This window comes from Engystomops pustulosus, chromosome 9 (genome assembly GCF_040894005.1).
Source record: "Engystomops pustulosus chromosome 9, aEngPut4.maternal, whole genome shotgun sequence".
Lineage (NCBI taxonomy): Eukaryota > Metazoa > Chordata > Amphibia > Anura > Leptodactylidae > Engystomops > Engystomops pustulosus.
The window spans coordinates 57,584,955-57,604,190 of record NC_092419.1 but is presented as its reverse complement, the minus strand read 5'-3'; the positions used below and the strand labels follow the sequence as shown (position 1 = coordinate 57,604,190).

Below are 19,236 nucleotides of genomic sequence, written 5' to 3'. Positions count from 1 at the left end.
GCGACAACGTAAATCCTTTTCTAAGTGGCCTGCTTCATGAAAATGTTTGGGCACTGGAAGATCTCTACGATTTGATCGTATGGTGTATCTATGTTGGTTCAATCTGGTTTTAAACTCTAATGTGGTTTCTCCCACATAGAGAAGTCCACAAGGGCAGCTTAGTAGATAAATAACAAATGAGCTGTCACAGGTTAAATAGTATGTTATATTGTGCCATTTTTCATTATGTGTAAACCCAGATCCCTTGATCATATATTTACAGTTTATGCACTTGCAACAAGGCAAACATCCTTTTTGTAATTGACCCAGTATTCCTGTTTGTCGACTTTTTTTGCGTGACCCAATGTCTGCTCTCACCAGACGATCACCAATTTTTTGTGCATTCCTGTAGGACATAAGTGGCGGGGTTTGAAATTCGGGTACAGTGATATTACTACCGGACAATTTGGTCCAATGTCTATGTATAATTTTTGCGATGTTGTGGCTTTGTGTGTTAAAGGTGGTAACAAATGGTATTCTGTCTTGTTTGTTTGTCTTTTGATTTGGGGCTAATAAGTCTGTACGGTCTCTGTTGTTGACTTTTTGTAAATTCATCTCCAGAATTTTTTTAGGGTAGCCTCGTTCTCTAAATTTATTAACCATAGTTGATAGATTTTTTTGGAGGTTTTGTGGTTGACTAGTTATTCGTTTGGTCCTCAATAGTTGGCTATAAGGTAAAGAATTAATTGTTGTGCGTGGGTGGCTACTTTCATAGCGTACCAACGTGTTGCGATCTGTCGGTTTAGTGTATATATCAGTCATGAATTGTTTATCTTGGATGGACACTGTAACATCGAGAAATTGTAACTCGGTTTCTGAGACAACTACTGTAAATTTGATGGTGTCGTCCGTTGTGTTCAGGAAACTGTGGAATGCCTCTAGCTCTTGTTTGGACCCAGTCCATACTACGAAGATATCATCGATGAATCTCCACCACCTTAGACAATGTCTATATAGTGGGGAGAGAAAGATGGTGTCTTCTTCCAAAACTCTCATAACAATATTTGCATATGTGGGTGCCATATTGGCACCCATGGCAACTCCCATATTTTGTAGAAAATATTCATCTCCGAAGAGAAAATAGTTATTTTTAAGTACAAAATCCAGTAGGGTGAGTATAAAATCCTGAGTTTTAGGTGAAAATTTAGTCGTGTTTATAATTTTCCTTATTGCCTCTAAACCCCTAGAGTGGTCGATGGAGGTATATAAAGAAACTACATCAAAAGATGCAAGAAGTATATTTTGTGAAGAAGACACAGGTATGTTTTTTAACTTAACAATAAAGTCAGTTGTATCACGTATATATGAAGCACCTTCAAAAGCTAGTTCACATAGAGCTCTATCCAGGAAACTTGCTATGTTGGAAAATATTGAATTTGTACCTGAAACAATGTTGGCCTCAATGTTGATTATAAACTATGGTCATTATGATTGTTGAGTTCGATCAGTCAGATTTGTTTAATTCTTTGCATATACTGTCATCTGTAACTAAGTGAACAGCAATTATTTGTGATTCAAAAAAAAATTTTTGATAACAATATACTAATATTTTCATTTTTTCTATTCAGACCAAGTTGGAGCCTAATCCAGATGTCTCCCTGTGAAGTGTCTCTCCACACAAGACCCGTCATCCTCGAATTATTCGCCCACAGGCACCACGGTTGCACTTTCTATATATTATATCTAGGTATGTTTTCATATGACGAGAGGCTCTAGCCAAGGACTTAATTGGGTTGTTACCCCTTTTCTTACACACATAGGGAGTGGGATTCAATTTCCGAGTCCCTAAATATCAAAAGGGATTTAATGGATAATATTGTTCCCCTCAGCGGACTGTTTCCCCGGGAGGGGTTAATAGACTGCTGGCCCGTTTTGTGACTATAACTGTTATTACAGGATGTTGTCCTGCATAATGGCTGACGCCCCGTTATCAGACAATCATATAATCGTCTAATATGCAACAATCACTTACCTCTGTAAGAAGCTGGTCAAACCAGCCAGTTACAATGTATTGCTCCGTGGTTGCCCGGTTACCGCACAGATAGATTACATCAGGCTGCGCATGCGCAGTGAAGATCGCAGAGCGTGCGTTCCAGCATGCGTTTCATCTAAATCTTTATCCCGGGAATTAAACTTGTGGACATCGGAAGACACGATCAACACGGGGAGACACCTGGACGTCTCACACATCTTTCAACTCTTATGCACAGTAGCACGTTTGCACTTTATGCTCACTTATTAGGCTAGAGCTTGCCACATACGAGAGGATACTGCTCTAGGTTTTTTAATATCAACTTCGTATATGTCAATTGTATTTATATATTACACTATATGCACTTTACTAATGTATATTAATGAATGTTTATGTAGAATTCTTTGTATCACGAATATTGTAATTTGGTGGGCGTGGTTGATCAGGTCATGTGACCACGGGGATTTGTATAAAACACTGCCATTTACACTGTATAGACGGCTTGAGAAAGGTCCTTGGGGACCGAAACGTCGCTGTTTGATTGCTGACAATGGAATAAAGAACTCACTTTTTTTTCACTACAATTTGGAGTGCTGCCCGTTTTCTACAACATATTATTGAGGGACCTACGCCCTGTCCCAGGACGCTTGCACCCACCCTACTTAGAAGGCTTGTGCTGCTTGGACTTTCTTTTTTCTATTTTTTGGCAACCTTAAGCGTGCACCCTAGGATCACTTATTGATCCCCCACAAAAACATTGAACATTTTTTCCAACATGGATGGATTCCAAACTTTCACTTATTCTACAGAGGACAGTGCGAGAATATTACAAGATCTGACAGGAGACTCAACTTTTTTCACAACACCTGGGAAGAACGAACTGAAACGCAAGTATGAAAACGATTCAAAGAAATTGATTAACCTACAGCTGCATCTAATTACACTGGGTGAATACCATAAACATCACATGATCCCTAGGGGCATACGATCTAGAGTTACACCAACACTGTTTGCACAGGATAATGAATTTTGCAAGAAATTTATTCAAATTTCCAACAAATATGCCATGGACATTATTTTACTCAATATAGAGTTCTTGAAAAAAGATATAGAAAAGCTCAAGACGAGTATCCAAGTTACTGAGACACAACTCCAAACCCTTCTAACAAATGAAGAATTCACTGAATTTCTAACTCTAGTACAGACGCACACAAAAACATCTAAAACTGAACAGGAATCCATTAAAAGGAATAAATGGATTCGGGATACAGAAGACTACACGAAAGGACAAGTCTACAGTTGGCAAATGGACCCTCATCAATACAGACAAAAGGAAACGAATAAACGCAAGATGAAGACAACAAACCATAATTCTACTCCCGGAACATATACCAGACACAGAAGACCTCAACAAGATTCTTTTTTGGAGACACCAAGGACTATACATACCCCAAATCCACCAGGACAAGGAGGGGAGGCCGCAAACATCATAGAACCAGGAAACACCATGCATCCCAGGTTGGAACAAACGGTCCCCAAGATGGCACTCCGGAAAAGGACTTAACTACATTGGTGGTAAATATCTCTTCCAAATCTTTGTCAGCAGATCAGTTATCTGTATTATCTAAGGGACTCTCGTATTGCATTACATCACAACCCGATTGGTTTGATATTGAAGTAGACCTACAGAAATTTATTCGAGCTATTAAATTAAAACAATATTTTCATGTACATCCCACTATTATTGCTGGCAGCACATCTGAATTAAATCTCAGACAATTTCGATTAAGTAATAAGAGCTCCTTTATTCCTGATATTGAGGCTCCACACATTGATGCATTTTCTGCCGCTGTCAAAAGTGATATTGCCAAATTGCAACATGATATGAATGAAACACCGTTGATACATCCTAATCTCACAAGTGGGGAAATCTCTGCACTTGGTGAGCTGGCCCATGACGGCGACATCACCATCAAATCTGCGGATAAGGGTGGTGCTGTCGTCGTCATGGATACCAGCTCATACATTGCAGAGATTAAGAGACAATTATCAGATACACAGGTGTACAAAAAAATTCCTGGTGACCCTAAATTCACTTTGTTAAGAAAAATTAAAATAATTTTGGATGAGGCACTAACTAGTAACATTATTGATGAAGCTATGTATAAATATCTTTTTGTCGATAATCCGGTAACACCGGTACTGTATATCTTACCGAAAATTCATAAGAATTTGGTCAACCCTCCAGGAAGACCTATTGTTTCAGGTACAAATTCAATATTTTCCAACATAGCAAGTTTCCTGGATAGAGCTCTATGTGAACTAGCTTTTGAAGGTGCTTCATATATACGTGATACAACTGACTTTATTGTTAAGTTAAATAACATACCTGTGTCTTCTTCACAAAATATACTTCTTGCATCTTTTGATGTAGTTTCTTTATATACCTCCATCGACCACTCTAGGGGTTTAGAGGCAATAAGGAAAATTATAAACACGACTAAATTTTCACCTAAAACTCAGGATTTTATACTCACCCTACTGGATTTTGTACTTAAAAATAACTATTTTCTCTTCGGAGATGAATATTTTCTACAAAATATGGGAGTTGCCATGGGTGCCAATATGGCACCCACATATGCAAATATTGTTATGAGAGTTTTGGAAGAAGACACCATCTTTCTCTCCCCACTATATAGACATTGGGGGTCATTTACTAAGGGCCCGATTCGCGTTTTCCCGACGTGTTACCCGAATATTTCCGATTTGCGCCGATTGTACCTGAATTGCCCCGGGATTTTGGCGCACGCGATCGTATTGTGGCGCATCGGCGCCGGCATGCGCGCGACGGAAATCGGGGGGCGTGGCCGAACGAAAACCCGACGTATTCGGAAAAACCGCCGCATTTAAGAACCGAAAATGTGTCGCTCGGGACCCGCTTACCTTCACTCAGACGGCCTCGGTGAATTCCGGCGCGTTAAAATGCTTTTCAGCGCAGCAGCGCCACCTGGTGGACGGCGGAGGAACTACCTTATTAAATCCCGGCCGGACCCGAATCCAGTGCAGAGAACCCGCCGCTGGATCGCGACTGGACCGGGTAAGTAAATGTGCCCCATTGTCTAAGGTGGTGGAGATTCATCGATGATATCTTCGTAGTATGGACTGGGTCCAAACAAGAGCTAGAGGCATTCCACAGTTTCCTGAACACAACGGACGACACCATCAAATTTACAGTAGTTGTCTCAGAAACCGAGTTACAATTTCTCGATGTTACAGTGTCCATCCAAGATAAAAAATTCATGACTGATATATACACTAAACCGACAGATCGCAACACGTTGGTACGCTATGAAAGTAGCCACCCACGCACAACAATTAATTCTTTACCTTATAGCCAACTATTGAGGACCAAACGAATAACTAGTCAACCACAAAACCTCCAAAAAAATCTATCAACTATGGTTAATAAATTTAGAGAACGAGGCTACCCTAAAAAAATTCTGGAGATGAATTTACAAAAAGTCAACAACAGAGACCGTACAGACTTATTAGCCCCACATCAAAAGACAAACAAACAAGACAGAATACCATTTGTTACCACCTTTAACACACAAAGCCACAACATCGCAAAAATTATACATAGACATTGGACCAAATTGTCCGGTAGTAATATCACTGTACCCGAATTTCAAACCCCGCCACTTATGTCCTACAGGAATGCACAAAGAATTGGTGATCGTCTGGTGAGAGCAGACATTGGGTCACGCAAAAAAAGTCGACAAACAGGAATACTGGGTCAATTACAAAAAGGATGTTTTCCTTGTTGCAAGTGCATAAACTGTAAATATATGATCAAGGGATCTGGGTTTACACATAATGAAAAATGGCACAATATAACATACTATTTAACCTGTGACAGCTCATTTGTTATTTATCTACTAAGCTGCCCTTGTGGACTTCTCTATGTGGGAGAAACCACATTAGAGTTTAAAACTTCCAGTGATCTTCCAGTGCCCAAACATTTTCATGAAGCAGGCCACTTAGAAAAGGATTTACGTTGTCGCTTGATTGACCATGTACCTCTACCCAGGAGAGGGGGGGACAGGGAGCATATGCTCAAGAAACGTGAATTGCAGTGGATTCATACACTGAACACACTAAGACCCCATGGCCTCAATGTTGATTATAAACTATGGTCATTATGATTGTTGAGTTCGATCAGTCAGATTTGTTTAATTCTTTGCATATACTGTCATCTGTAACTAAGTGAACAGCAATTATTTGTGATTCAAAAAAAACTTTTTGATAACAATATACTAATATTTTCATTTTTTCTATTCAGACCAAGTTGGAGCCTAATCCAGATGTCTCCCTGTGAAGTGTCTCTCCACACAAGACCCGTCATCCTCGAATTATGCGCCCACAGGCACCACGGTTGCACTTTCTATATATTATATCTAGGTATGTTTTCATATGACGAGAGGCTCTAGCCAAGGACTTAATTGGGTTGTTACCCCTTTTCTTACACACATAGGGAGTGGGATTCAATTTCCGAGTCCCTAAATATCAAAAGGGATTTATTGGATAATATTGTTCCCCTCAGCGGACTGTTTCCCCGGGAGGGGTTAATAGACTGCTGGCCCGTTTTGTGACTATAACTGTTATTACAGGATGTTGTCCTGCATAATGGCTGACGCCTCGTTATCAGACAATCATATAATCGTCTAATATGCAACAATCACTTACCTCTGTAAGAAGCTGGTCAAACCAGCCAGTTACAATGTATTGCTCCGTGGTTGCCCGGTTACCGCACAGATAGATTACATCAGGCTGCGCATGCGCAGTGAAGATCGCAGAGCGTGCGTTCCAGCATGCGTTTCATCTAAATCTTTATCCCGGGAATTAAACTTGTGGACATCGGAAGACACGATCAACACGGGGAGACACCTGGACGTCTCACACATCTTTCAACTCTTATGCACAGTAGCACGTTTGCACTTTATGCTCACTTATTAGGCTAGAGCTTGCCACATACGAGAGGATACTGCTCTAGGTTTTTTAATATCAACTTCGTATATGTCAATTGTATTTATATATTACACTATATGCACTTTACTAATGTATATTAATGAATGTTTATGTAGAATTCTTTGTATCACGAATATTGTAATTTGGTGGGCGTGGTTGATCAGGTCATGTGACCACGGGGATTTGTATAAAACACTGCCATTTACACTGTATAGACGGCTTGAGAAAGGTCCTTGGGGACCGAAACGTCGCTGTTTGATTGCTGACAATGGAATAAAGAACTCACTTTTTTTTCACTACAATTTGGAGTGCTGCCCGTTTTCTACAACATATTATTGAGGGACCTACGCCCTGTCCCAGGACGCTTGCACCCACCCTACTTAGAAGGCTTGTGCTGCTTGGACTTTCTTTTTTCCAGTATTATAGTAGTTATATCCTTGTACATAGGTGGAAGTATTATAGTAGTTATATTCTTGTACATAGCGGGCAGTATTATAGTAGTTATAAGTTTGAAAAAGGAAAAGTCCTTTGGCACCAGCTGGGTAAAAAGTCTTCTAAAGTTTATTCATAGCAAAAAAGATATTAAAAGTGATGACACGGTGAAAAAATAACTAAACATGATAAAAACATGTTTGTACAAACAGGACTGGGTGACGCGTTTCGGACCTTTAGTTTTAGTGGTCCTTACTCATACCTAGTAAGCATATGGACTGTCCGACATTTAAAGCACAAATCACATGACAAGGCCCCACCCCCAGGTCACGTGAGGAGACAAGACGCCTACAGGTCACATGACTGTGTCAGATGTCAAGTAATGAACAGGAGCATAGTAAATGCGCTATGGAAGGAACCAAGGTAAGTAGCAAAACAAAAACAAAAAGGGATAAATATACAAAATGAAACGGAATCTTAAACCATAAAGTGAATGAAGGTATGACATATTAGTATACATATGTTAGATTGTTCCGGAAGTTTAACCCTTGTGGGTGACGTATACCTAAAGTCAGGATCCAATTGGCCTCTCTAAGATATAGGGAGGAGCAGGTCCTATATCATGAATCTAACCCCTTTTTGTCAAGCATTCAGTGGTATGGACGCTACATCGACGACTGTCTCCTGGTGTGGTCTGGGCACCGGGAAACAGTCGCCGACTTTGTGGCGTACCTAAATTGCATTGAATTTAATTTAAAATTTACTTATGATTTTCAGGAATCCACTATTGCATTTTTAGACATTCGCTTGTCAGGAAATCCAGACACTAAGAAAGTTACTACAGAACTATATCGCAAACCAACATCAGACAATGCACTATTAAGAGCAGACAGCAATCATATCAAACACATCATCAGAAATTTACCAATAGGGGAATATATCCGAGCTAAAAGGGCCTCCTCTTCACAACACAGTTACCACAATACGTGTAGGGAACTTGAGGTCCGTCTAAAAGAAAGAGGATATGGCAAAGCTCTCTGTAGAAGAGCTCAGAGAATAGCAGATACCAAGTCGCGTTCACACTATCTAAAAGATAAAGTCCCCCACACTTCCCAACAACAAACAAAAATTTACTTTAGCACTCGTTATAGCAACCAATACGAGCAAATCATATCCATAATAAAAAAATATTTACCTATTCTGTATCATAATGACCTACTAAAAAACATTTTAGACAATGGCATTAATTTTGTCCCTACCAGAGCTGTCACATTGGGAAATTTACTCTCACCCAACATCTTCACCTCCAAAGACACACAAGCTCCCTGGCTTACCCACAAAGGTAGCTTTTGCTGTAAACTTATGCCCAGAACTCTCAGGTTCAAATCATACAGTAATGATAAAACCTTTCACATTAACAGCTACATAAACTGTGAGACGAGCTGGGTCATTTAAGTTATTGAATGCACCCAGTGCTGCCTTCAATACGTGGGATGTACAGCCAGGAAACTCAAGGACCACATCTCAGTGCACATCACAGGAGCCAATCCTAGGACACTAGCTAGCACCCGGAGTATCACGGGAGCATCCAAACACTTCCGAGATTCACACATGGGGAGCGTTCAACACATGCGGGTCATTGGAATTGACCGTGTCTTTTCTAACAAAAGAGGAGGTGATAGAAACAAACAGCTATATCTTAGAGAGGCCAAGTGGATCCTGACTTTAGGTACACGTCACCCACAAGGGTTAAACTTCCGGAACGATCTAACATATGTATACTAATATGTCATGCCTTCATTCACTTTATGGTTTAAGATTCCGTTTCATTTTGTATATTTATCCCTTTTTGTTTTTGTTTTGCTACTTACCTTGGTTCCTTCCATAGCGCATTTACTATGCTCCTGTTCATTACTTGACATCTGATAGTCATGTGACCTGTGGGCGTCTCCTCTCCTCACGTGACCTGGGGGGGGGGGGCCTTGTCATGTGATTTGTGCTTTAAATGTCGGACAGTCCATATGCTTACTAGGTATGAATAAGGACCGCTAAAACTAAAGGTCCGAAACGTGTCACCCAATCCTGTTTGTACAAACATGTTTTTATCATGTTTAGTTATTTTTTCACCGTGTCATCACTTTTAATATCTTTTTTGCTATGAATAAAGTTTAGAAGACTTTTTACCCAGCTGGTGCCCAAGGGCTTTTCCTTTTTCCAAACTTGCATTACCAACCTGGGACCGGACCAGGCTCTTTTTGTCCCGGCGAGCACAGCCATATTTACACGGAGCGACCCCCTTCCACAACAGGTGAGTTGACACTCCTCCTTTTTCTTCTCATTATAGTAGTACATAAGGGGCAGCATTATAGTAGTTATATTCCTGTACATAAGGCTGCATTCACACTACCGCAAGGGGGACGTATATACGGCCGACGTATATACGGCCTATATACGCCCCCCATAGACTGCTCCGTGCCCCGTGAAAAAATAGGACATGTTCTATTTTTTCAGGGCATACGGCGCCGTGCGCCATATATCCTTATGGAGAGGGGCAGGGGTGAGCAGCGCTCTCCCCCTCCTCCTCTACCCGCACGCTGTCGTGTGCCCGCCGTGCTACGGTACGGCGGGCACCGGTGGTGTGAAACCAGCCTAAGGGACAGTATTATAGTAGTTATATTCTTGTACATAGGGGGCAGTATTATAGTTGTTATATTCCTGTACATAAGGGGCAGTATTATAGTAGTTATATTCTTGTACATAAGGGGCAGTATTATAGTAGTTATATTCTTGTACATAGGGGGTAGTATTATAGTAGTTATATTCCTGTACATAGGGGGCAGTATTATAGTACTTATATTCCTGTACATAAGGGACAGTATTATAGTAGTTATATTCTTGTACATAAAGGGCAGTATTATAGTAGTTATATTACTGTACATAGGGGGAAGTATTATAGTAGTTATATTCTTGTACATAGGGGGAAGTATTATAGTAGTTATATTCTTGTACATAGGGGGAAGTATTATAGTAGTTATATTCTTGTACATAGGGGGAAGTATTATAGTAGTTATATTCTTGTACATAGGGGGGAAGTATTATAGTAGTTATATTCTTGTACATAGGGGGGCAGTATTATAGCAGTTATATTCTTGTACACAGGGGACAGTATTATAGTAGTTATATTCTTGTACATAGGGGACAGTATTATAGTAGTTATATTCTTGTATATAGAGGTAGTTGTGGTGGGAGATATATCTTGCTTAGGCTAGTTACTAGGCCTACTTTAGTTAGTGGTTACTGTTTTTTATCATCTACTTCGGACAATTTACATCATCACTACTATTATTAGTGTTTCGTTTGAGCACTGTATTTTTTGGCACATCTAGGTTACTAGTTATCAGTGCAGCCCCCTGAAGTTGAACGGCAGGACAATGCGGCCCTCATACCGAAAGGTTGTGCACCTATTCCCTAAAGTATTCAGAAATATAGCATTAAGTATAGACGGCAGGCACATCTAACGACAAACTCCCGGGCGAGGATCAGCTACATAAATCTAGACGTCCCCTAAACAAAGACTCCAGCAGATCCGTATAAGCTAATAAAGACTCCCTAACAATCCTTTAACGTAAGCTCCCAGCACCTCGCAGAGTCATTACTAATGACTCCGGAATACACGGGCCAATCACCTACTGCGCATGTTCCCTAGTAACTAGTACAGACATCGCGCCCAGAGGCAGGGAACCAGTCACGTGAGGTGAACGCAGCGGCACATGGCCGCGTGACGTCAGACTCTCCCGGAAACACTAAAACCGCCCCCTTCTCCAAAAGAATTTTGTGCATGCGCAGTGAGCTAGCCCGCGCGGTTTGAATAGTGGACGCAAGGTGAGAAGTGATCGGGCGGTGAATGACAGGGTATGTAGCGGACCGGACACAGTATGTTTTATGGTGTATGAATAGAATGCCCCCCGTGTAACGGTTTGGGTAAAGTCACCCTTGTAGTTTTCGTCGCAGTTACATTAGCGATGCATTAAAGATTTTCCGTCATTTGTGTGTGACATAAATGCTTTGTGTTGGCAGCGTATTTTAGCTATGCAGCCTGCTATGGATGCTCTCTGTGTACATATGGAAATAAACACGCATATAACTTCCTACATGCCGCTCTGCAGTCCTTAGAAGTTACCTACAACCTCCTGGGATTGTCCCTTTTATTTGACAAACAAAATGCAGGAATCCAAGCATATTACTTAGGCTGGATTCACACTACCGTTCAGAACTCCGTTTCTAGCTTCCCCTTAAAGAGGACCTGTCACCTGAAAAAACGGCACTAGGAGCTGCGTACCAAAGTTAGCAGTAGAAGGGGTGGTTCGGGGGTGAAGTAGCGCCTTGGGCCGCCCCCCTCATGAATACGCTGGACCGCTTACAGCGTGGTCCGGCGTTTTCTATTGTACAACGCTGCAAGTGTTTGTTAGTGTTATTGGAGGTTTCCGAAAACGCTAGCAGAGCAACACCGCAACATCTTACTAAAGTAAGCAGCTCCTAGGGCAGTTTTTAGAGGTTACAGGTCCTCTTTAAAAATGTAAGAAATTCAATGGATCCGTTGTAAATCCCATTGAAGTGAATTTAATTTTTGTCAGCGGTTGTCATTTGTTTTTCTTCCATGTTGTGTGTTTTTTTTTTTTTTTTTTTTTTTTTTTTTCTTCTTCTTACTCTTTGTTCTTTGGGGGGGGGGGGGGGCTGATTACTAACGGATAATGCCTACCTTACCATAACCATAAGTTCTTGTACATAGAGGTCAATGGGGAGGGAGAGTGTCAGATTTTTATAAATTATTTTTTTAGATGTTGAAATAGATATCGGTAGACAGAAATATTTAGAAAAGTAAAAGATTATTGATAAATGTGAGGTATAGAAAGAAAAATAGGCAGATTGGTACAATTGAGACATCTATATATAACAGCTGTAAGGGATGGACAGATATAGACGCTATAGAACAGTGTTGTGAAAGTAAAGTGTTTGTACTGTTAACAGACTTGTCATCCGTTATGTGCAGTTTTATAACCGTTTATTTACCTCCATTTACAAAAATGTATGATAAATAAATGGAAATCCTGACGGTAATGTGAGCTTAGCCACACTCGTACATGAAAGATAACATGATCAAGCTTGAAATTGTATTTTTTTTTTTTTTTGGGGAAAATACATGACCCAACACAAAGGATACCAAACCTCTATATGTGGTGGTAAACTGCAGTATGGACACACGACAGGGCATTGTAGGGAAGGAGCGCCATTGTAGATTGGTATTATCACCTAGTACAGGCTATATTATGTTTATTTTTTAAATTAATGTGGAAGTTTACGTTAAGCTTACAACTATTATGGTTGTAAAGGAAAACATCATTAGCTTTCAGGCAAAATAGACTAAAATACCCCTCTGCCTGTTGATCCTGGTGCTGATCTTCTTTAAAGGAAACCTACCACTTGAAGTGGCAGGTTTCAGATGGAAATACCGAGCACCAGCTCAGGGTGAGCTGGTGCCGGAGCTTATTTTTGTTAGTGTTTTAAACCGCTGTATTGCGGTTTAAAACTCTTTTTAAACTTTATAGCCGGCGCAGGGAGGTACGCGCGGCTACATAGGAAGTGAAGGAGAGCCGCGCGCATGGTAAGCGCCGAGTGCATACCTCCCTGCGCCGGCTATAAAGTTTAAAAAGTGTTTTAAACCGCGATACAGCGGTTTAAAACACTAACAAAAAATAAGCTCTGGCACCAGCTCACCCTGAGCTGGTGCTCGGTATTTTCTTCTGAAACATGCCACTTCAAGTGGTAGGTTTCCTTTAATGTTGACGTGCCGGGATGACATAGAAAAGAAACTTAAAATCCGCAGCTTAGAGTGTGGGGGATAATTATGCACTCCACCGCACCTCCCTCTCTAGGTGAGTATTTTTTTAGTCTATTTTGCCTGAAAGCGAATGATAGTTTTCTTTAATAGAGAACTGAACAACTTTTGCTATCTTTCTAGTGATTTAGTTCAATGGATTGAATACATTGAGTACCAACAGAAGGTTACATTTTTAATACCATTTTAATGTATGCAATGCAATTATACTTGATGAACAATAGATATTTGGGTTCTGTAGTCATTTTTCATTTTGAAAAATATTGCATATCTTTTTATGTAGAAGAGAGGAGCTGCTGTTGAAATAGTGTTTTTGGTCTTTGCAAAACGGCATTAGATGCTGTCACTGGTAAAATAAGGTGTTTTGGTTTGGCAGGAATCCTCTGAATACATACACTATTTTTCATGATTATTTTTTTTTCCCCTTTATGTCACAAAGTGTATCCCAAGCCAAAGTAGAGGTTGGTAGGCTCATCCCGGTGTTGCTTCGTAGAATTGCTGTATAAGTTAAACTACATTTTGTTGAGAGATATAAGTAAAAGAAGGCGTGCTCCCTTGTGGGATTATCTCCTATCCAATTGGAGATTATCATATTTTTATCTGCTCATTTGGTGGAGCTTTAATGATGTACGTAATGTTTTTTTTGTTTGTTTTTTTTTCCTACTGTATCTAGATCAGCATCCATCATAGGTTTTGCTGCATGTATATCCCAAGTAGAAAAAGTAAAAAAAAAATAAAAATTTGCGCTTGTGTCTGGCACTTCACAGTTCATGGTGCGGCGAAGCACTGCATGCTCACCCTGACTGGGAGCCACCAAAGTCTGTGGGGGCCGTGATTTGCGACCAGATCACGACCCCATAGCAGCCATGTAAATATACAGTCATGACCAAAATTTTTTGAGAATGACACAAATATTATATTTTCACATGATCTGTTGCACTCTGGTTTTATGTGTGTTTGTCAGATGCTTTTATCACATACAGAAATACAAGTGCAATCATATTATGAGTAACAAAAGCTTTTATTGACAGTTAGAATGAGTTACTGCAGCAAGTCAATATTTGCAGTGTTGATGCTTCTTCTTCAGGACCTCTGCAATTCTCCCTGGCAGCTCTCAATGATCTTCTAGACCAAATCCTGACTGACTGTAGTCCATTCTTGCACAATCAATGCTTGTATTTTGTCACAATTTGTTGGGTTTTGATTGACCACAAGTTCTCAATGGGATTAAGATCTGGGGAGTTTCCAGGTCATGGACCCCAAATCTCTGTTTTCTTCCCTCGGAAGCAACCCCACACGTGAATGGTTGCAGGATGCTTTACAGTTGGCATGAGACAAGACTGGAGGTATTGCTCACCTTGTCTTCTCCGAACAAGCTGTATTCCAGATGTTCCAAACAATTTGAAAGGGGATTCATCAAAGAAAATGACTTTACCCCAGTCCTCAGCAGTCCACTCCCTGTACTTTTTGCAGAATATCAGTCTGTCCCTGATGTTTTTTCTGGGGAGAAGTGGCTTCTTTGCTGCCCTCCTTGACACCAGGCCTTGCTCCAAGAGTCTCCGCCTCACAGTGCGTGCAGATGATCTCACACCTGTCTGCTGCCATTTCTGAGCAAGCTCTGCACTGCTAGTAGCCCGATTCTGAAGCTGAAACACTTTTAAGAGACGGTCCTGGCGCTTGCTGGTCCTTCTTGGGCGCCCTGGAGCCTTTTTGGCAACTATGGAACGACTCTGCTTGAATTTCGTGATGATGCGATAGATTGTTGACTGAGGTGCAATCTTTCTAGCTGTGATACTCTTCCCTGTTAGGCCAGTTTTGTGCAGTGCAATGATGACTGCACGTGTTTCTTTAGAGATAACCATGGTTAACAGAAGAGAAACAATGATGCCAAGCACCAGCCTCCTTTTAACCCCTTAACGACCTGGTTCTTTTTAGTTTTTTTCACTTCCATTTTTCACTCGCCACCTTCAAAAATCTGTAACATTTTTTATTTTTCCACAGAAAGAGCTCTGTGATGGCTTATTTTCTGAGTAACAAATTGCACTTCATAGTGACAGTATTTAATATTCCATACCGTGTGCTGGGAAGCGGGAAAAAAATTCCAAATGCAGTGAAAATGGTGAAAAAACACATTTGCACCATTTTCTTGTGGGCTTGGATTTTACGGATTTCACTGTGCTCCACAAATTACATGTCTACTTTTATGGGGATACCAAATTTGTATTGGTTCTATATTTTCATACATTTACAAAAATTAAAACCTCCTGTACAATTTTTTTTTTTTTTTTTTTTGTGGGATTTTGTCATCTTCTGGCACCAATAACTTTTTCATACTTTGGTATACGAAGCTGTGGGTGGTGTCATTTTTTGCAACTTTAGATGGCATTTTCATTGCTATAATTCTTAGGACTGTACGGCGTTTTGATCACTTTTTATTTATTTTTTTTATATTTATCAAAATGGCAAAATGTGCCATTTTTTACTTTGGGCGTTATTTTCCGTTATGGGGTTAAACGCAGTGAAAAAAACATATTTTGATTGGGCATTTTTGGACGCGGTAATACCTAAATGTGTTTATGATTTTTACTGTTTATTAATATTTATAACAGTTCTGTGGAAAGGGGGTGAGTTTAATTTTTAGGTATTTTTATAATTTGTTTAACTTTTTAAAAAAAAAAAATTTCAGACTCCCTAGGGCACGTGAATGGCACTGATCGCGGGTGTTACCGGTAAACCTTTGCTGCAATATGCAGCAAAGACTTAAGTGCTACGGAGAGGGCTCGTTCCATGCACTGGGATCCGGCGCGCGCCGTGCTAGGGGTCAAAGTGTTCAGTGGTGTGATAATTACTTAATCATGAATGATTGATCTCCAGCCCTGTCCTCATCAACACCCACACCTGTGTTACTTGAGTAATCACTGAAATGATGTTAGCTGCTCCTTTTAAGGCAGGCCTGCAGTAAAGTTAAGTGTGTTTTGGGAGGGGGGGGGGAGTTCATTTTCTAGGCAAATATTGACTTGGTAATTAATTGCAGTCAAGTTGATCACTCTTTATAACATTCTGGAATATATGCAAATTGCCATTATAAAACCTGATGCAGTATAAATTAACATTTGTATCATTCTCAAAACTTTTGGCCATGACTGTATGTGCAGCGGCACCGCACAGGAAAACTGAACCATTGCATTGCTAGAAAGAAGAGGACCTGCATGGGGGGCGTCGGAAAGGTGAGTACAGAGTTTGTGTTTTATAAGACTCAAAAGTATAACCAGGTTTTTGTTTTTTTTCAACTTTTTTTTTTTTTTTATTAAACTCTCTGCTATACTCAAGTATATACAGTAAATTAATATACAGAAGCAATTGTTACAATCATATTACAATTTTTTAATCAGGGTTCCTTTGATCTGGCTCAAGTAGATGTTTTCTATAGTGAAAGGGTGAATCATCAAGTCCGTTAGAAGACTCTTTGCATTTTTATGTTGGTCTGTTGAAGTCTGACCCTCAACCGTCCAATCAGTGTGTTGTTTCATTACATGCTTTGATTCTATGTTATGATACACAAATTATCAAAGATGGCTTTTATATATGATGACAGTGTTTGAGAGACTCCAGTTCCTAGGGGTTGAAATGTTGCAGTGGTTACTTAAATAATGGTACACCATTTTTTTAATTATATATATATATATATATATATATATATATATATATATATATATATATATATATATATATTATATCGTATTTTTCGGACTATAAGACGCACTGGACCATAAGACGCACCTAGGTTTTGGAGGAGGAAAAATAAGAAAAATGTTTTTTCCCCAAATAGTATGCCAAAGTATTTAATAAAGTAACAGTAAATAACTGGGCAGTGCAGCCATGTTCCTCTTCGGAGAGGGGCAGGGGCGAGCAGCCTATCTTTAAATAGAATTATGCTGGCACGTAGTCAGGGGGTCTCAAGAGTTACCAGGGCTGTATAGGTATGAGTATATGTGACAATGGGCACAAGAGCTTACAATCAATGAGGAAGAGGACACAGGAGATGACAGTGCTTGTACAGTGGTCACAAGAGCTTACAATCTCTGAGGAGGAGGAGGCCACAGGGGATGACAGTGCTTGTACAATGGCCACAAGAGCTTACAATCTATGAGGAGGATGAGAGGACGGACACAGGACTTGTACAATGGCCACAAGATCTTACAATCTATGAGGAGGAGGACACAGGAGATGACAGTGCTTGTACAATGCTCAGAAGAGCTTACAATCTATGAGGAGGAGGACACAGGAGATGACAGTGCTTGTACAATGCTCAGAAGAGCTTACAATCTATGAGGAGGAGGACACAGGAGGTGACAGTGCTTGTACAATGCTCACAAGAGCTTACAATCTACCAGGGGGACAGCAGCCACTACATACCAGGCAACAAGTGGTTAAGACTGTGAGAGCAGAGACCTGGGGGAAGGGAGGACTTATCACTTATCTGATCCTGTGCTGGGATAGAAGTTACAGGTCAGACACTGCACTGTACAGGCTCGGCTCCTCTTCACACAGTGCGGCAGCCTTCATCTTCTGTCTTCACTCTGAGCCTCCCGGGCTACTTACAAGCCGAGCGGGGATTGGCCAGAGTCAGTGATTTTCTCCTCCCCCTCTCTCTCCACTGCTGCCATAATTATCATGTATATCAGTGCCCTGATATACATGATATACATCAGAGCTGGCAGAGCGCAGGGGTGCTGCCATCCATTCCCTCCAGCAGTGGAGGGCTGAGAGGAGGAGAGGAGGCTACATCCGGACTATAAGACGCACCACTGTTTTTTTCCCCATTTTCTGGGGAAAAAAAGTGCGTCTTATAGTCCAAAAAATATATATATATTATAGAGAGAGAGAGACAGATCTATCATTAAAGTAATCCATAAGGCAATTAGATAGTCCTCATTGCAGCAATATAGTTTGACTTAAGGAATAGTAGAAGTGGCAACAGAACTAGGCCTCATAAAATGTTTTTGCTCAATCTGTATATCTAGCAGTACTATTGTCATTTTTTTCTGGACATAGGATATTATGTATTCATAGCTTGAAGAATTATGAAGATGTAAAATGTAATAAATCATTTACTAACAAATGATACTTTTATTGTATTAAAAGAATAATCACTGTCTAGCCACATTTGTATACAGAGATGTATTTTAACCCCTTCATTGACCAATTGGTCATTGGTTCATGCAGAGATCGCGATAACGCCTCTACAAGCGTCTATGACGCTTGTAGAGGCTGATTTACCCCTCCAAAAAACCGCCAAGCGTATAAATACGCTTGGTGGTTATCTGCCAGCTGGGTGCTTGGCTGCTGGCGCTTGCTGCCCAGGATCTCAGCTCACGCCCACAACACTCGGCAACACCCACAATATAGTGCTGCCCCCTCCTCTCCTGCCGAGCTATTTTGCGGCTCCGATGGAAAGTCATGTGACCAGAGCACAGGTCACATGACGTTCTACATCGGCCGCGGGCTGGATCAGTGAGTAGCTCCGCCCATCCTCCCATGGCCGTGTGCGACCGTGCACACAGAGCTATGAACAAGATTGGTCTGTCACATAGACAGCTCTATCTTATAGCCAGAGCAGCCCCTGTATACAGTGAGAGGCTGCAGGGAAGGTGCTATATGTATCCTCCCTGAATGACTCTGTATACAGATCACTGATAACAGTGATCCAATAGACTGTTACCATTAGGTCACTGTTATCTGTGATCTATATATAAGTTTAGCAGGGAACTCATGTCACCTTGTTAAAAAAAAAAAAAAAAAATGTAATAAAAAAAACCCAAAAAATGACAGTAAAGTGTCGGCTCTGGCCCGCTCTGTGGGTTATGGT

At 40.6% G+C, this 19,236-nt stretch overlaps 1 protein-coding gene across 4 annotated transcripts in view; it reads left to right on the top strand.

Annotated features, from left to right (window-relative positions):
• Positions 1 to 11,202: 11,202 nt before the first annotated feature.
• Positions 11,203 to 19,236, top strand: part of CENPI (centromere protein I) — a 93,365-nt gene continuing 85,331 nt past the window's right edge. For 2 of the 4 annotated variants that reach the window (XM_072125780.1, XM_072125779.1), the window contains exon 1: positions 11,241 to 11,383. The gene's annotated coding sequence lies outside the window, so the exon portion shown is untranslated. Of the gene's footprint in view, positions 11,384 to 19,236 lie in introns of all 4 variants that reach the window. The other 2 variants (XM_072125778.1, XM_072125777.1) reach the window with 2 other exon arrangements.